The 16,284-nt window shown below is 39.0% G+C and overlaps 1 protein-coding gene across 2 annotated transcripts in view; it reads right to left on the bottom strand.

Moving 5' to 3' along the window:
- The window catches only part of KCNJ16 (potassium inwardly rectifying channel subfamily J member 16), a 53,540-nt gene that overhangs the window by 36,584 nt on the left and 672 nt on the right, over window positions 1-16,284 (bottom strand). The window contains exons 2-3 of one of the 2 annotated variants that reach the window (XM_027568298.1): window positions 12,029-12,227; window positions 8,280-8,386 (exon numbers count right to left, since the gene is read on the bottom strand). The gene's annotated coding sequence lies outside the window, so the exon portion shown is untranslated. The remainder of the gene's footprint in view (window positions 1-8,279; window positions 8,387-12,028; window positions 12,228-16,284) is intronic. The other variant, XM_027568297.1, reaches the window with a different exon arrangement.

Here is a 16,284-nt window from a genome sequence, read left to right as displayed (position 1 = left end):
ATATCCTATCAAAGAGCAAATTCTATTCTATATCATTTCTAAGCCTAACTTTTTTATTCTTTGCCTCAAATAAATGATTGCTATTTGTTAGGCCTTCCCCTGCTTCCTATATTCAAGGCAGGTAACAGGTTGTTTGCAAATTTATGATTTCTAAGACATAATGCCAGTCCACAAGAAGTTCATAAGCTATTTAGAAGATAAGATATAAGAAAAAGAAAATGACTACTTGAATTGTATTCTTATTTCAGTTTTGCTTTGGTTAATAATCAGATGAGTGGGAAAGGGTCATGGATGAAGGTCAAGTGAGTAGAAGAGGAAACAGTCAAAGGAGGGCAGGCTCCTTGTTGGTTTAATTCAAATTCATTCTGTAAGATGTCATGCAAAAGGTGGATTTGGCTGGAACTTTGAGATACATGCTGGAATAAATAAGAGTCCAAAGGGAGAAGACTTAACGTTCTCCAGATGGCATCAAAGAACACAGCATTTTTGTAAAGCGAGAAACCTGGATTCATAAAAGAGAAGTGGTAGCTGAGAACACCAAAACATTACATCGTCGGGCCCCAAATGGCAAAGCTTTTACCTGCTTGGCTAAGGACTTTGAATCCCTTTTTTTCTTCTTTTTTTAGTAGCCATATATCTCTTAAAGAACATTTCTGGGGGCACCTGGGTGGCTCAGTTGGTTAAGTGTCCAACTCTTGATTTTGGTGCAGGTCATGATTTCAGGGTCGTGGGGTAAAGCCCCATGTCAGGCTCTCTACTCAGTGGGGAGTCTTCTTGAGATTCTCTCTCCCTCTCCCTCTGCCCCTCCCCCCGACCTGCTCATGCATGCTCTCTAAAAAGAAATATATATATATATATATATGTATGTATATGTATATATTCTGAACAAGGTTTTGGTTACATTTCTGGCAATCAAGGCAATTAGTAATGGATTACCTTTCCATTTCTCAGGTATTGTGTTTGACCAACTTTGCAAAATTATACAATACACATCCTTGGTCACCTAAGTAGATGAATCACAGCTTATTGGAGAGAGATTAGAGAATTTGATAATTCAAAACGATAGCTATGGACTTTTAAGTGTCTTTAGCATTATGAATATGCCAAAGTCTCCCAATGAATTCAATTTAATCTGTAAGTAGGACTACATACCTAAATCAGGTCCACAATTCAGCCCAGAAAAGGAAAGGACCTGGGAAAACGACGTCCAAGTGTTTTCATTAACCTTAATTGCCCATATAATGTGTGCATTTTCATCCAGCCAAAGTGTAACAAAGATGATCTGTTCTCTACCAGCAAAAGGCTGGTGAGAAGGCGCACAGTGTTTTCAGGTAGACTTTCCCCCTTATCTTAGAGCTCTCAAGCCTCAGAATTTTCTTTCAAGGGAAACACAAAAAACCCAGAACAATGACACCATTCAACTATAAAATCACTGTGATCAGCCTTTCCATGGCTGACCCTCCAGACAGGAGCAGAAACAGCAGGTTCTGTCTGGATTGCGTGGCCCTGTTTTACCAGCACAAATACTTTGGCAGGGAGAGAAGTAAGCGATTAAATCCAAGGCAGAGCCTAAAAATATAAATGCTGAGCAAATGACTGAGTAGCTTTTTTTTTTTTTTTTTTTTGCAGGGCAAGGTGATAGCTGAGGCCGAACGGAAGTGGCCATCACCGGTTCCCCCTTCGAGATGCCCTTGCCACAAGCACTAGTTCAGGGCTGGACGCAGCAATGGGAGCAGTTACCGTGAGGACATGAAATGCTGGCGGAGTGTCTCAGGGTGATGTAACTAGAGATTCTGAGCAGAGTTAGTCAGAGCCCTGTGTTCTCTGTAAATACTGGAGTAACTAGCTTTTAATCTTTTTATCGACATGCAGCGTTGGTAAACAGAGATAGGGAAACCTTCGAAATAATGTTACCTGCACTTCTAAGTCTAGTTTATAGCTAAATATTTCCCCTTCTTCCCTGGAAGGTAAGATTCTTCATTAGCGTACCCTCTGATTATAGGCCCACAGTGATGGAAACCTTGTAGTTTCACACTTTAGGAACAGAAGGGCTTTTTAGGTTTTTTCGGCTTTTTTGTTTGTTTGTTTGTTTTTCTCACTGCCTCCCCCTGCCCCAAGTTAGGAATCCCACCTTCGGGAACTATGGAGAAAAAATAGCGACAAAAAAACATGGCTTTGGGTGGTTGTTTCTCTTCAAACTTCAGGAACTTAAAGCAAGTAACTGCTGCCCCCTTCCTGATAGTTAAGACCCATGTACAAATTATGTGAGGCTCTTAATTCCATCTAAAACCAAGAACTTGGGTGGTCAGTTGATGTGGCTTGAATACCGCAATTTCAAGAACACCTCCTACCTGGCTCCCCCATAACCCCCAAGCATACAACATAGTACCTGCTCATGGGAGGTTTTTAACAAGTGTTCTCTACTTTTGTAAGTCCGGGAAGAGGACAAACAGAGGAATCCAAGAGAAATTGATTTAATTTGCCTGTCCATATCTACATACTCCATATGGCTACCTAAGGACAACTTCGGGTGAACACAGGCTGAAAAATTTTTTCATTGAGTTTCAAAATTGAATTTATGGATTTTTTTTGAACTGAGGGCTTTTAAATTATTGAGCCATATATATATGTGTGTGTGTATATACATATATACATATATATATATATATATATATTTTTTTTTACAGAGCAAGGGGACATGAGCTGAATTGTGGGAGGGGCAGAGGGAGAGAGAGAGAATCTCAAGTAGACTCCCCACTGAGTGTGGAGCTCGGGGGTCATCTCACAACCCTGAGATCATGACCTGAGCCGAAATCAAGAGTCAGACACTGAATCGACTGAGCCACCCAGGTGCCTCCCGATATATAAATTTTAAGTAATTCAAGCCATGGGATGATGTCTGGCCTTTGGACAAAGCTATCATAACGCAATTGCCAGAATCACATAAACAAACAACAAATAAAATGGTAGTGACAAAGACAGGCCCTGCCTCTCCCTGATTTTTAAACAAAAATCACTTGGCTTCCTTGGATTTATTTTCAATGGCAGCTACTAACTACTTCAGACATAGCCACAGTATACCATCCTGTTTACCCACAAGTTAGAAATAGTTGTCTCTTCTGGGTTTAGAGAAAATGCTGCATTCAAGAAGGGTGCTCACTTCACTTCTGTTCTCACATTTATTGAATGAGTTGGAATTAACTCTTGCAATAAAATTCAGTTCCCTGGGAATGTCAACATTTCTCAAGTGTCTCTCTACCATGTGCTGTGTGACATTTGTAAGAGCTACCATTGACCCAACTGGAAGACAAAACAGAATTTCTGCAGTGGTGACATGCTTTGGTCTAGACCACTGGTTTTCAAACCTTCAGATCGATCAGAATCACTTGGAGGGATCATGAAGAAGACAGATGCTGGACTCCAGCCCCAGAGCTGCTTATTCAGTAGGTTTGAGTTGGAGCCTGAGAATTTGCATTTTGCACAAGTTCCCAGGCAATTCTGATGCTGCTAGTCCTGGACCACACTTTGAGAACGACTACAAGTCACACGTGGCAGAGTTTAGATTAAAACCCAGGTCTGTCTGATATTGAAATGCAAGCTGACACCACACTGAGAAGATACCTGTTATCCTCCTAAGATTTCTCCAGTACAGAGATGGAAAAGGCAAGAAAGCAGGAGTACATGAAAGAGAAATGGATCTGGAGGCAAACCCCAGAGGCTGAGTTCCCCTCCTGGCCCTGTACCAGCACATCCCTTAATTTGGCTGATCCTTACTATTTCCATCACTATACGAAGAATTCTCTAGTATTTTCACTACCCTTGCAAAGGTGTTCTGAAGACAAAATGTGATCATTGCTGTCAAAGCATTTTCTAAGCTTTGAAGTGCAACCACAGGGGTTGTTTTGTTATATTCATTAGGAATCAAAAAGGAAAAAAAAAAAAAAAAAGAATAAAGGTGAACCAAACAAGAAAAACAAAAACATGCCAGTGAATGATCTGGTCTTTAATTTAAAAGCTGAGACTACGTAAAAGGAAATGCCAAACACAACAAAGAAATTTATTAGAAACTTCAGGAGCTCAGTGATCTTTAGGATGAATACACTAACGGTTTTAAGGGTAGGGCAACTGCCAAATTTTTTCGAATTTTTTTTAACTTAAAGAGTAAACATCATATTTCTTTAAGAGATGGTCTTATGATGAATACTGAAAAATGATTAATACATCATGCAATTATTTAATTATTTGATTATTATGCTATATGTTATTTGATTCTTATTTTCTGATGTAATTATTTTTGAATTGTAAAAGTTTATGTTAGCAGCTTTCTTAGGAAGTACAGTTTTCTTTCTTTCATAGAATACTGAAAATATTTTACTTAAAAAAATACAATTTTATTATGTTGATGGTTGGCTTTTGTCTGGTGCTCTTTCTTGAAAATATACATTTGACTTCATTTGTATTACATGGCCGAACCAATGAAACACAGGATTTGCTCTTCGATAAATGACTTCATCACTGTTAATCTTCACTGAGTATTAATACAGGAGTCAAAACTAAGATTGCTTCTTCCTACTCCATGAAATTTCTCATTGTAAATATTTGCATATCAAGAGCAGTAATTTCTAGCAAAATTAATATTTACTAGCACAAAGAAAAAGGGCTATTTTACATTAGATTAATGTAGAAGAGACTTTTTGCTCTAAACCGAGAAATTTCTCAGGACCCACTGGGCTCTACTTTTATCTCCATCTTTTCCCTCAAACAAATGGCTTATTTGATCTTAGTTCAATATTTGGTATTAAAGCCAACGGACTTTCATATGTCATTAGGACCATAAAGAATGACTGCCTTTTCCCATATCAGTGAAATATTGCTCAACGGAGTGAAATTCTTATTGACCTATGATGTTAAAGTTCTGTTTGTGTTTATTCACTTTTGATGAAAATGACAAAGCCCTGTATTGGTGTGGCTGGGGTTCTGCCCCTTAACTAGAGGGCAGATATCTTCTCTGTTTCTGATTGGCTTGTTTTTATTTTTTAAATGCCACAGAGAAAGAACACTTTAATGCCTAGCATGCAAACGAGAATACTTCAAAGAAATCAATAATTACAGAGTAGAGAGCTGGGTCCCATTGGTAGGGTTTGATTCTATTTTATCATTTCAATGCCTGAGCATTTCTCATGCTTTCCCTTTGTGTTGTGTACAAAGGTTTCTTGAATGCTGGGTGTATAATCCAAATTATGTGTTAATATCATTTAGCATTCTTAATCATCACACAGCTATGAATTTATGGAAAACTGGGGTTCTTTAGAGGGCACAGATTAGTAGTTAAAAACAGATACCAGGGACAAAGACTGCCTGGCCCAAAATCAGCTGTGCCATTTACAAGCTGTGTGATCTTTGAAACATTGCATGGCTCCTTTGTGCCTGCTTCCTCATCTGTAAAAATGAAGTTCATCATAGGGATGGAAGGATTAAGATCTGTGAAGCACTCATCATGGGGCACAGCATGTCTTTTTTAAAACAAAAATCAATCAGTAAATTGAAAATATTATTTCTGCAGTCAAGCAACACACATTCCTTTGTTATTGGTAGGGGAAACATCGCAGAAGTTTCTCCATGTGGTCTCCTATCATTCATAGAAGATTGAGCAAAAATGTCTTCTATTCATGACTTCAGTAACAGAACGTTTGGGTTGTGGAAACAATGAGGCCACCTCATCATTGTGACACTATCCTTGAGATACAGAGAAAAACGTGAAGTCTCCGAAAGACTCAAAATCTGCCTAACGAGGCAGCATCGAAGGAAGAGAAAAATGAGACAGGCTAAGTTGAAAGGGTGAGTCAAACACAATCTAATAAAGAGATAGCAGAGACAATCTATGCAAGATGGTGCTGATTAAAAAGGAGTTTTCACAGGACAGATTTGGCACAACATTTTGAGGCCATTTCTAATCTTCAATGTTTTTTTAAAAAATTAACAGTCAAGGAACTTAGCTATCGGTTTAATGTGTCCCATTTTCTCAGCTTAAAAGAGGGATAAGTTATGCTAAATCAGGACAAACGTTGTTTCTGTGGGGAAATGGTTGGTGACTTAAATGAACAGGTATAATCTCATGAATGAAAGGATTTGGGTTAGTGTAGAAATTTGGTTGCTATCCATTCAGCACCACCACATTACTTAGGTGAAATAAGACAAAGCCTAGGGGATCTAAACTTACTAAGATATCCAGAATGAATTCATTCCCAGTGTTCACTTTTAAGCATAGGGGTAATCTAACATCACACAGCCAAAGTGAGACTCTAAAAGCCATTAAACCTTTAACACTTCCAAAGCTCATTCATGTGCATTAGTCTCACTTCTTGCTTGTAAAAGAGACAAAGCAGTTCTATTGCAACGTATACCAGAGTGAATTAAGACTCTCTTCCACCACAAGGATAGCTATGTGGGGGTAGGAACTATGTCTCAATCATTTGTTTTATATTCTGAATGGCAGGTGACAGGTGTAGTAGATTTGGATTGTATTAATTTAGCTAAACTGGGAACACATGTTCCAGAATTCCATTCCCTTCATAGTTCCAGGTTAGCCTGGACCCACTGGGAGACATTTTGCATGAGATTTGTAAGATGCAAGCCATATTCTTTTTACGTCAGAAGGTTGGCATAGAGCATGAGGCTTTGTGGTCATTCACAGAGGTTGTCACTGATCTGTTGCCTCGTGTGATTGGCACTGAAAAGCAGGTCACCCCACAGTTTCTGAAACTCTCTTCCTTCAGCTTCTATGGCTCCTGGTTACATGATGGCAGGTACCAGCTTCTCCTGCTGGCCACCCTCATTATCTAATTGGAGGCTCAAGCATTGTGAGAGACGGATATGAGCTCCATTTCATCCTGATGGCTTCCAGATCATTTTCACTGGTTCTCATCTGTTGTCTTCCTTCATTTCACATGCATCTGTCTTTCCAACTGCCCGCCTTGTGGCTTCAGGCTCCAGCACCAGATAAATACACACACACACACACACACACAAACACACACACATACACACATGCATGTATATACACACACATATTTAATAGGCTCAATTATCAAGGTTTGATTACAGAAGCAGAACCACTAGGAAAATTCATATTTATTTTATAGATGAGGAAACTGATGATAGAGAACTAGTCACTGTCAAATAATAATAAATGTGTAAAGATGGTGAGATTGAAGACTTCTGATGTTGAGCCCAATGCACTGCTGCACCATGATGCCTCTTTCTATCTACCCATCCGTTGGTATGTAGGGTAAATTCCTAAGTCCACCTTAAACCCACCATTAAGATATAAAAAGAGATTCTGTCCACCTACTCCATGAACAGAGTGGGCACCAAGTTAACATCCATGCAGTTAAGGACAATAAGGCAAAGGAAATGGACAACATCAGAAGAAAGTAGAACGCTGATAAGCAATTATCAAGTTCTTCAGATTAGAGAGAGTGCTCTTTATTGAAAAAACCTACCTTGCAACGAAACCAGTGTCCTCTCTAAAGTAGGAAAGCATCACTAATTATTTTGTCCTCTCTCTTCTCCATTCTCCACATCTCCTGTTAAATCCTCCCCCTTTCCCAGAGCCAGTCCCAAGTAATGGGGAACTTGTTCAGTCGTAACGACTACAGTCCTCAGTCATTTGGGGGAGAAGGGTGGGCACCATAAATATCCTTCCCATGCCACCTACTGCTTAGGTCATACCTATGTTTTCTATTCCGTTTATTTCCATTCTACTTTCACCGTCACACTGAAAACTCTATGTGCCAACCCCTCAGAACTTCTCACGTTCTTCCAAACATGTCAGGTTCTTCATAAATCAGGCAGACATTTCTTCTTTCTTTTAGCTTCCCTCAAGTCCCCAGGCACAGCTGGTTTTTCTGCCTGTGTCTTCCTTTGCTAGGTTTTGACTTTCCCAATGGCAAGCAACTGATAGATTTATCTTTATATACCTAGTGCCCAGTGCAATGAGCATTGCACACTGATTTAGAGTAATGGAGGTACCATTTGTTCAAGAAACCAAAGCGTGGAAGATGACAATGTTCTGTCCATTGAATGGCAATGGGTTTACCAAATGCTATGATTTCGATGCCTACAATAGCCATGTCCACAATCCTATACTAATGGTATAGCGATTACCATGGTATTTGATTGTATATCATTAGTATAGTCCCTTACATTCCACACAAAAAGAAGCATGGTGACTCTGAACAACTCTTGCATACAGGACACAATGCTGGACTTCCACTCACCTGCTAGTTCTGCTCAGTCTGTACTCCCGTGCTTCTGTTTCACAAGCTGCTACAGCAGATCCTAACAAAATTCCATGCCGAATGAGAAGTTGTGTCCGCTGTTTACACTAGCAAAGAACAGGAATGATTTGATGCAATCATGCAGGGGAAACACACACAAAATAATCTGCCTATAGCTATATAATGCATGGAAACATTGTCCTGGTTTCCATCATGCTAACTCCTGTGAGTGTAAAGCACAGTACATTTTGCTTCTGTTGGGTTTTGTTCAGGTCTGCTTGTTTGTGATTTTGCTCTCCTTAGTTTTATTTCTCCAAATGTTTCTTTAGCCTTTCAACTCCTGATGCAAATGGTGCAATCTTATCATCAGCACAATATTGTTATCGAGCACAGCTAAATAAAACTTTAGTCATAAGGAAATGGAACCACTTTCTATTCCCACAAAGCCTAAATTTAAATATGTGTAACTTTGTTCAAATTAGTCACACCACTTTCTCCTTGAGTGTTATCTAACCACCCACAAGTTGGCTCAACTCTGTCCCAAATAAAAGGCAGGCTAAACTCACAACAGGAACAGGCTTCTTGCTGTGATGATCCTGGTGTATGGCTCATAGTCTTTAATGTTCTGGCACCTTCTCAATTTTAGGTGCAAGTCCGGGGAAGGATTTTACTGTGCCATCTATAAATAGAACTCAATAGTACATTACCAGAACACTAGAAGGTCAGTTAATAACCTAATAGCTCATCAAAGATGGCTGAGTGTTTCTTTCAGGTAAGTGCTAGTTGGCGAGAGCTAGTTTGCTCTTGCACAGCAGACTCGATGTGCTGGCTTCTGTCTAGGGGAGCCCTGAATCAGAGATCTACTGAACAATTTTTGTGGTCCAGCCATTATGCTAGGTGCCTTGTTTTGTGAGGTTACTTTGGATTATTTTCCCGAAGTAGAGACAGAATGTCCTGAATTACCCATTGTTTGGAAAATTCTCACATGAGATGTGAAGAGTACATAGTCGTGAAAAGACTGGCCAAGTTTGTGGGTGAGTAGATATTTTTCTGGGGCAGAGCCAACTAACTAATCAAGTAGTAACCTAACCCAAGAATTTGGTCTCACAAAAATTATCCTTTAATAGTACTTCTCAAAATTTTCCATTAAATGAAAAACCTGAAAAAAAAAAAAAACCAACAAGAGAAATGAGTATGTTACCCTTATCCCGTCCCCAAATCCTAGGGGGATCTGAAAATATAACATAAAGGATTGGGCTGAAGCTCAAAATATTCTGGTCTTAGGATTTTTCTTTAAAATCTATGCTCATTTTGAATTCTGGATATATACCTCAAAACACCTGAACTACAAAAATAATTCTTTAAACTGCTTATCAGTTAAATTATTTAATTCATCTTATTCTCAATCCAAATCCTGGAGTTAAATTAATGCTTCTGAAATGTACACCATGTTTATCTTGTGGCTTCTCATAGTTCCTGGCACATCATTACTACCATGAACATAGTCATTTGGAAGCAGGACTCCTACTCATGAAAAATCAACGGCATGCAAATATAGGAGAGAATATATAATAGCTGAAAAATATGGTGTAGAATGTGAAGTTAATGGAAGAGGAGACAATGCCATTAGGATGGACCACGGATGCCTTTTAAAGTAACCCGTTCTTTGTCTTAATAAAGAGAAATTACTTTCTCTTTGGCCAAACTGCATGGTAAAAAGCTATAGTACTGAAAATGCCGTATTAAATTAATGGCTACTTCTCTACCCAAATGATCACATTTTTAGGCATATCTATTTTGTGGAATTAAAAATGTAATAACTAATAAAGTACGGTTCTTAAGTTCTTTTATAGAAACTGATGCTTCAAACTTAGAATGTCTGTATGACAAAATACAATCAGGGTTGAAAATGTCCTATGTCACTGTGATGGTTAATTTTATATATCAGTGTGGCTAAGCTATGATGCCGAGTTGTTTGGCCAATCATCATTCTGGATGTTTTTGTGAAGATATTTGTTAGATGTGATTAACACTTACAATGTGTCCACTTTCAGCAAAGCAGATGATCCTCCAAAATACGTGTGGCCCCCATCCAAGCAGTTGAAAGTATTAAGAGCAAAATTGAAGTTTCCCGAAGGAGAAGCAATTCTACCTCAAGATTGCAACATATGAAACTCTGCCTAAGGTTCCTGCCTGCTGGTCTAACTCGCAAATTTTGGACTCAAAACTACGATTTCAGGGCACCTGGGTGGTTGGTTAAGTGTCCAACTCTTGATTTCAGCTCGGGTGGTGATCTCAGGGTCGTGGGATCCAGTCCCACGTCGGGCTCTGCACTCAACAGGGAGTTCTGCCTGAGGATTCTCTCTCTCCCTCTCCTTCTGTCCCTCTCCCCATTTGGGTTCTCTCTCTCTCTCTAAAAATAAATAAATCTTTCAAAAAAAATACTACAATATCTGCTCTTACTTTAATTTCCAACCTGCCACCTAACCTACAGATTTCAGACTTGCCTTCCCTGGCAATCACATGACCGATTCTTTAGAATGAATCATTTTCTGTCTCTCCTTTTCTATATATCCTATTGGCTCTGGTTCTCTGGGGAACCCTGACTAATACAGTTACCAAACGAAGGGAAAGAAGATGGCAAATGTAAGGCAAAGAAAAATCTTGTAAAACAGTTCATAGTAAAAACAGTATCTCAGGGGCACCTGGGTTGCTCAGTCGGTTGAGCATCTGACTCTTGGTTTTGTCTCAGGTTTTGATCTCAGTAGGCTCGAGCCCCAGGCTGGGCTCTGCTTGAGGATTCTCTCCCTGACCCTCCCCCTTCCCCTCACACATATGCAGGCTCTCTCTCTCTCTCTCTCAAATAAATACATAAATCTTAAAACACACACACACACACACACACACAATATCTCAGTGTTTAAACTTCCTGAATTCTAAAAGCCCATCCTGAACAACAGCCACATGCCCCAAAGAAGGCTATCCCCCTATTGCTTTCCTGAAAAAAGTTCAATGGGTTGGTGTGTTAATCCTATCTTATTTTATCATGGTCCTAGGCCATTGAATTGCCCTTAATTATGTACAGATCTGTCTTTTTTTCTGCCAGACTGAGGGCAGGGACCAAGTGTTTGTTATCTTTGTATCCAGATTGAATAAAAGATTATTGATTGCATGGGAACATGGTTCTAATTTAAAATGAAATATAATGAAAAATTAAAATTCACCATAATAAAAGATGCTTTTGGTTATGTTTCCTTGAACATACTTTTTTCTTTAAAAAAAAAGAAAAAAGAAATAGCTGAATGTTTGTTTTTAAGTTAAAAGAACAAATCTTGTGGAATATAATCTGAAGCCACGTAACCATTTGAAGTCTTTTAAACTATACTCATGTAAGTAAAATAAAATTAAGAATTGAGGTGATATTTCTGGACCATATTTAAGGTGAAGATCACCTTTATTTGGAATTGTCAAGTAAATCTACTTTGGGGCTGTTTCTTACTCAGATTGACTTTTCCCCAATTTCCTTTGCATCTGTGGACAGTTTCAGGTCTATTTTTGAGAGAAAGTGAATGTGGAGCCAAGGTAACTAGAAAAAGTTGTATTTAATAGTGAAAAGCCTCTTTAAAATGCAATGTACATTTTGCATCTGAATTCTTGGTTTCAGAGTAGAAAACCCTGGCGAAAAATAGTTGATCCCATCTTTTGCAGGCAAAAGCAGCTATAAAAAAATAAAGTCACTCAGTCCTTACATTTTAATAACCACAAAGTTCAGGGCACATATGGCTTAAAGGATGATGATGAGATCTCTCCTCCAAGTCCTCTGAGGCTGGCCAGCTGAGAAACCAGGATGCAACTGTCTCCACATAGGAATCCTTCAATGCAATGCATTTCAGAGTGTAGACAAAGCCATTTTTCTCCCACTGAAGCTGAGCTCTTGGACCTAGAAACCTTAACCAAAAACAACCTATCTGAGTTTATTTCAATGCTAATAGATGCCATGGACTAAATGTTTGTGTCCTCCCACTGAGAAAATGGCCCTCTATGAACCAGAAAATGGGTCTCACGAAACACTACATATACCGGTATCTTGATGTTGAACTTCCAGCCTCCAGGATTGTGAGAACTAAATGTTTGTTGTTTAAACCACCCAATCAGTAGCATTTTTGATACAAAAGCCTGAATGGACTGAGATAAAATGCATCTCAGAAGGACTGTTTATTTAGATCCCTTATTCCCATGGTTTCCAACAGAGGGACTCTTTGAAGATGCTAAGACTGATGGACAACCTGCTGGGTCATTATGTGCTAAAAGCTGAGAGAAGATCACATCCTCCTCAGGGGAGAGGCATTTGGAGAAAGCCTTCTAGAAAGCCTTCTAATATTGTTTACTGCCCAAGAAAACTGCTTTGTAGCCCCCCTGTCTGTTGACTGCAGCCAAAGAAGATCTGGTTTCTATGATGATGAGATTTGTGTGTTCCTTACAAGTCTCATTTGGTGAGCAGGTCATTGGCCTCAGCATAGTCTTGATATTAAGATACCCTCTTGTTCTTCCATTGGTCAAACTAGAGGAGCCATGTCTTCTTTTACCCTCATCCCCACTTCTGTATTTTCTTCATCCACATCATCTGTCTACCATCTACAATGCTCTTCCTCACTGTCTTTCTACCTATTCAAACTGATACCTCCCGGTGGTCCTTCATAATGTCTCAAAAAACCATCTCTGAGACATTTAGCTTGCAGAATCCTCTCCATTCTGGAAAAAAATCCTGGCACATCCACATGACCTCATCTACAACTCCTCTTCCCCTTGCAACTTTGCTTCAGCCACACTGATCCCCCTTGCTGTCTCTCAAACATGCCAGGGACACTCAGAGCCTTGCCCAACTATTCCATCTACCTGAACTGTGCTTCTCCAAGATATCCATATTGCTCACTTCCTCACCGCCTCCAAGTCTTCAATCAAATATCACCTACTTAGTGAGGCTCCCTTTTGGCAATTCTATTTAAAAATGTAGAGTTGCAATAGACAGCTTTGAAGATGGTTCCCTAAGATCCCTGTTTCCTGGTGTTCATGTTCTTGTGAAATCCCCTCCCCTTGAGTGTTGGCTGGAATAAGTGACTCACTTCTAATGAATAGAATTTGGCCAAAGTGAGGGGACATCACTTTCAAGATTAGGTTTGAAAAAGACTCTGTCTCTGTCTTGTTTACTTGCCGCTTGCTCTAATGGAAACCAGCTGCCATGTTTTGAGATATTTTATGGCGAGGCCCACATGGCAAGGAACTAAGGAAGGACTCTCGCCAACAACTAGTGGAGAACTGAGCGACCCCCCCCAATCCAACTGCCCCAAAGGAACCAATCCTGCCAAGTACCATGTGATTGAGCTTGGAAGGGAATCCTCCCCCATGCAAGGTTTCAGATGGTTAGTTCCAGTGGACACTTTGACTGCAGTATGTGATCCAGAGGACCCAGATCAGCCTGGATTCCTGACCCAGAAAACTGGAGATGACAAACAATTTTTGCTCTGAGACACAGTTTTGGGGAAATTTGTTACACAGCAATAGATAACGAATACAATGCTCTCACTCCTCCAGCCCCCACCCCCAGTAATTCCTTCCTCCATTGTGTTTTCCTCTATACTGCTTATCACCACTAACATGCTTTTAATTTTACTTCTGGATAGACTCCCCTAACATCTACTATAAAATGCAAGATTCATAAAGGCAGGAATTTTTGTCTTTTTCTTTTCATTAATATGTCCTTTTCATCAATATATGTCTAATCAATGCCTGGCACAGAGTAGTCAGTCAATAAATATTTGTTGGATACATGATATATCATGCATTGACAAATCATCTGTTTTTCTTCCTTCACTAGTCTTAAATTCCCAAAGAAAGTGGTTTCACCCATTAAGCAATCTCCCATGCAACCCACAAGCTTTAGGGCTTTTTTGTCACTTAGTAAATATTTGCTGAGAGAACCAATCAATGAATAAATCAGAGAAAAATGTCTCTTGCTAAGTGCACTACCAGTTAAATCAGGGAAATGACAGGATGACCCATTATCTCAATGTCAGTGTCTTACCAGGGGTTAAGGAGCTGAGACCATGATGGTAAAAAAACAAAAACAAAACAAATTTAAAAAAAGAAAAGAAAAAAGAGAGAGAGGGAAAATTCTGGAGTTTACTTTTCCACAAACAAAACATAGGTTGTTGCCCTCCTGAAAAAAAAAACTTATTTCTTTCCCATTATCCCCAAAAATCTATTAGTGGAAAAAACAAATAAAATTTCCTCCAGCTAGAAAAACTGCTTTTATCAATGTGACATAAGTAATTTGTGTATGCCTAGAAAAGAAAAGCAATGCCAGCCATCACTTGGTAAAAACAATCAAGGTAGATCCTTGGGAGCTAAGGCTTCAGTCATGCTGAGTTACAAAGTTATGATGATAGACTCCCAGGTATGTTAAAACAATATCCATGGATAAGACATCACTCACAGGTTCATAGGAAGAGGGTATTGGTGACATACATGTTCTCAGCCACATCCATGCACAAGGACCACACATGAGAGATCTTTTGGGGGCATTTCCTCTTTGCCCTTTGTATCAAGCCTATTAACTCTCAATATTCATCAGATTAGAAAAGGTAGGGTATTGTGTGGTGATGGGAAGCATGCACATCTTATTCCTAAAGTTAGGTTTGAGGCCACTGTTCCTAGAACAAGGAGGTAACTTTATTTATACTTAAGAATAAATTCATATGGGACAAAAGCTGGACAGTTTGTTAAGATGATGGGTTTTGTAAATTTGAAAAAAAGGTTTACCTAAATATATGAGTTGTTTTGGTACCAAATATTTGCTCTAAATATCCTGTATATGTCTATCATCTTCCCTAAAACTACACTTTTTGCTGTTTCCTAATTTTCAACTAATTGATATCTAAGCCTTCACTTGGACTCACCACTAATATATATAAAATGGAAGAAACATAGTTTTCCAATATCCTTGAAAACACTTGTTCTCTTGCAAGTCAAAATATACTTATTTAGGAAAATGATTTCAAATCATTTGAGCATCCTCCTCAAGTCTTTTCTTCCAATGTCAAATGTGGTCATGGTCCTGTTTTGAATGAGACTAATGACTTGGATTTACCACAATTCTCATGTTCTAAAAATAATCCTAAACAGGAGTTACTTCTACCAGTTACCTCCAGTTCCCCTCTGTATCTTCCTCCTTCTGTCTTTGTCTCTATCTCTCTTTCTCTCTCTCTCTCCCTCTCCCTCTGCTAATTTGAATGGACGTGAACTCTGGACCCTGTTCACTTTAAACTTCTTTTTAGCTTCATTTCAAGAACTCCTTAAATGGCATTCTACAAAACAGTTGTAGTTTAGACTCTTTGTGTTACTTTGCTGGTTAAGATCTCACATAGACAGTGGTTGGCCTACAGTTTCCAAAGTAAAGTGGCAAAGATACATTAATCTAGTCTTTCTTCCTAAGGCTCTGACTCTTGCCTAGCTGTAGCATTAATGCTCAGCAGAAATATTCCATCCAGGTCTATTTTCCTAAGAACATTTCAGTTCATATGATCATCTAAGAGCTTAATGCACTTGGTCAAAATCCACCTGGTTTGTAAAAAAGTTCATGGTTACCACCTGTACCCACTGCCAACAGAAACAATTCAATTGTATACAATAGAGAATTCATAGTTTCCAGAGGGCAAAGATCAACATGTACACGCTTGTCTCAATACATACCTAAGAATAAAATTTCTAAGATTTGATTGGATGAGGAAAAAAAAACAACCTTTGGAGAAATTAAAGTGAATACAACAAAACGAAATTCTCTACTTCTAATTTATGTCAAAATAAGTCTAGAACTGGGCACCTGGCTGGTTCAGTCAGTAAAGCATGCTACTCTTGATCTCAGGGTTGTGAGTTCAAGGGGCATAAAGCTTACTTGAAAAACAAAAAAACAAAACACAAAAAAGTGGCCCCACACAGGCAACTAGAA

Source organism: Zalophus californianus, chromosome 16, assembly GCF_009762305.2.
Source record: "Zalophus californianus isolate mZalCal1 chromosome 16, mZalCal1.pri.v2, whole genome shotgun sequence".
Taxonomy (NCBI): Eukaryota; Metazoa; Chordata; class Mammalia; order Carnivora; family Otariidae; genus Zalophus; species Zalophus californianus.
This window is presented reverse-complemented; position numbering and strand designations above follow the sequence as displayed.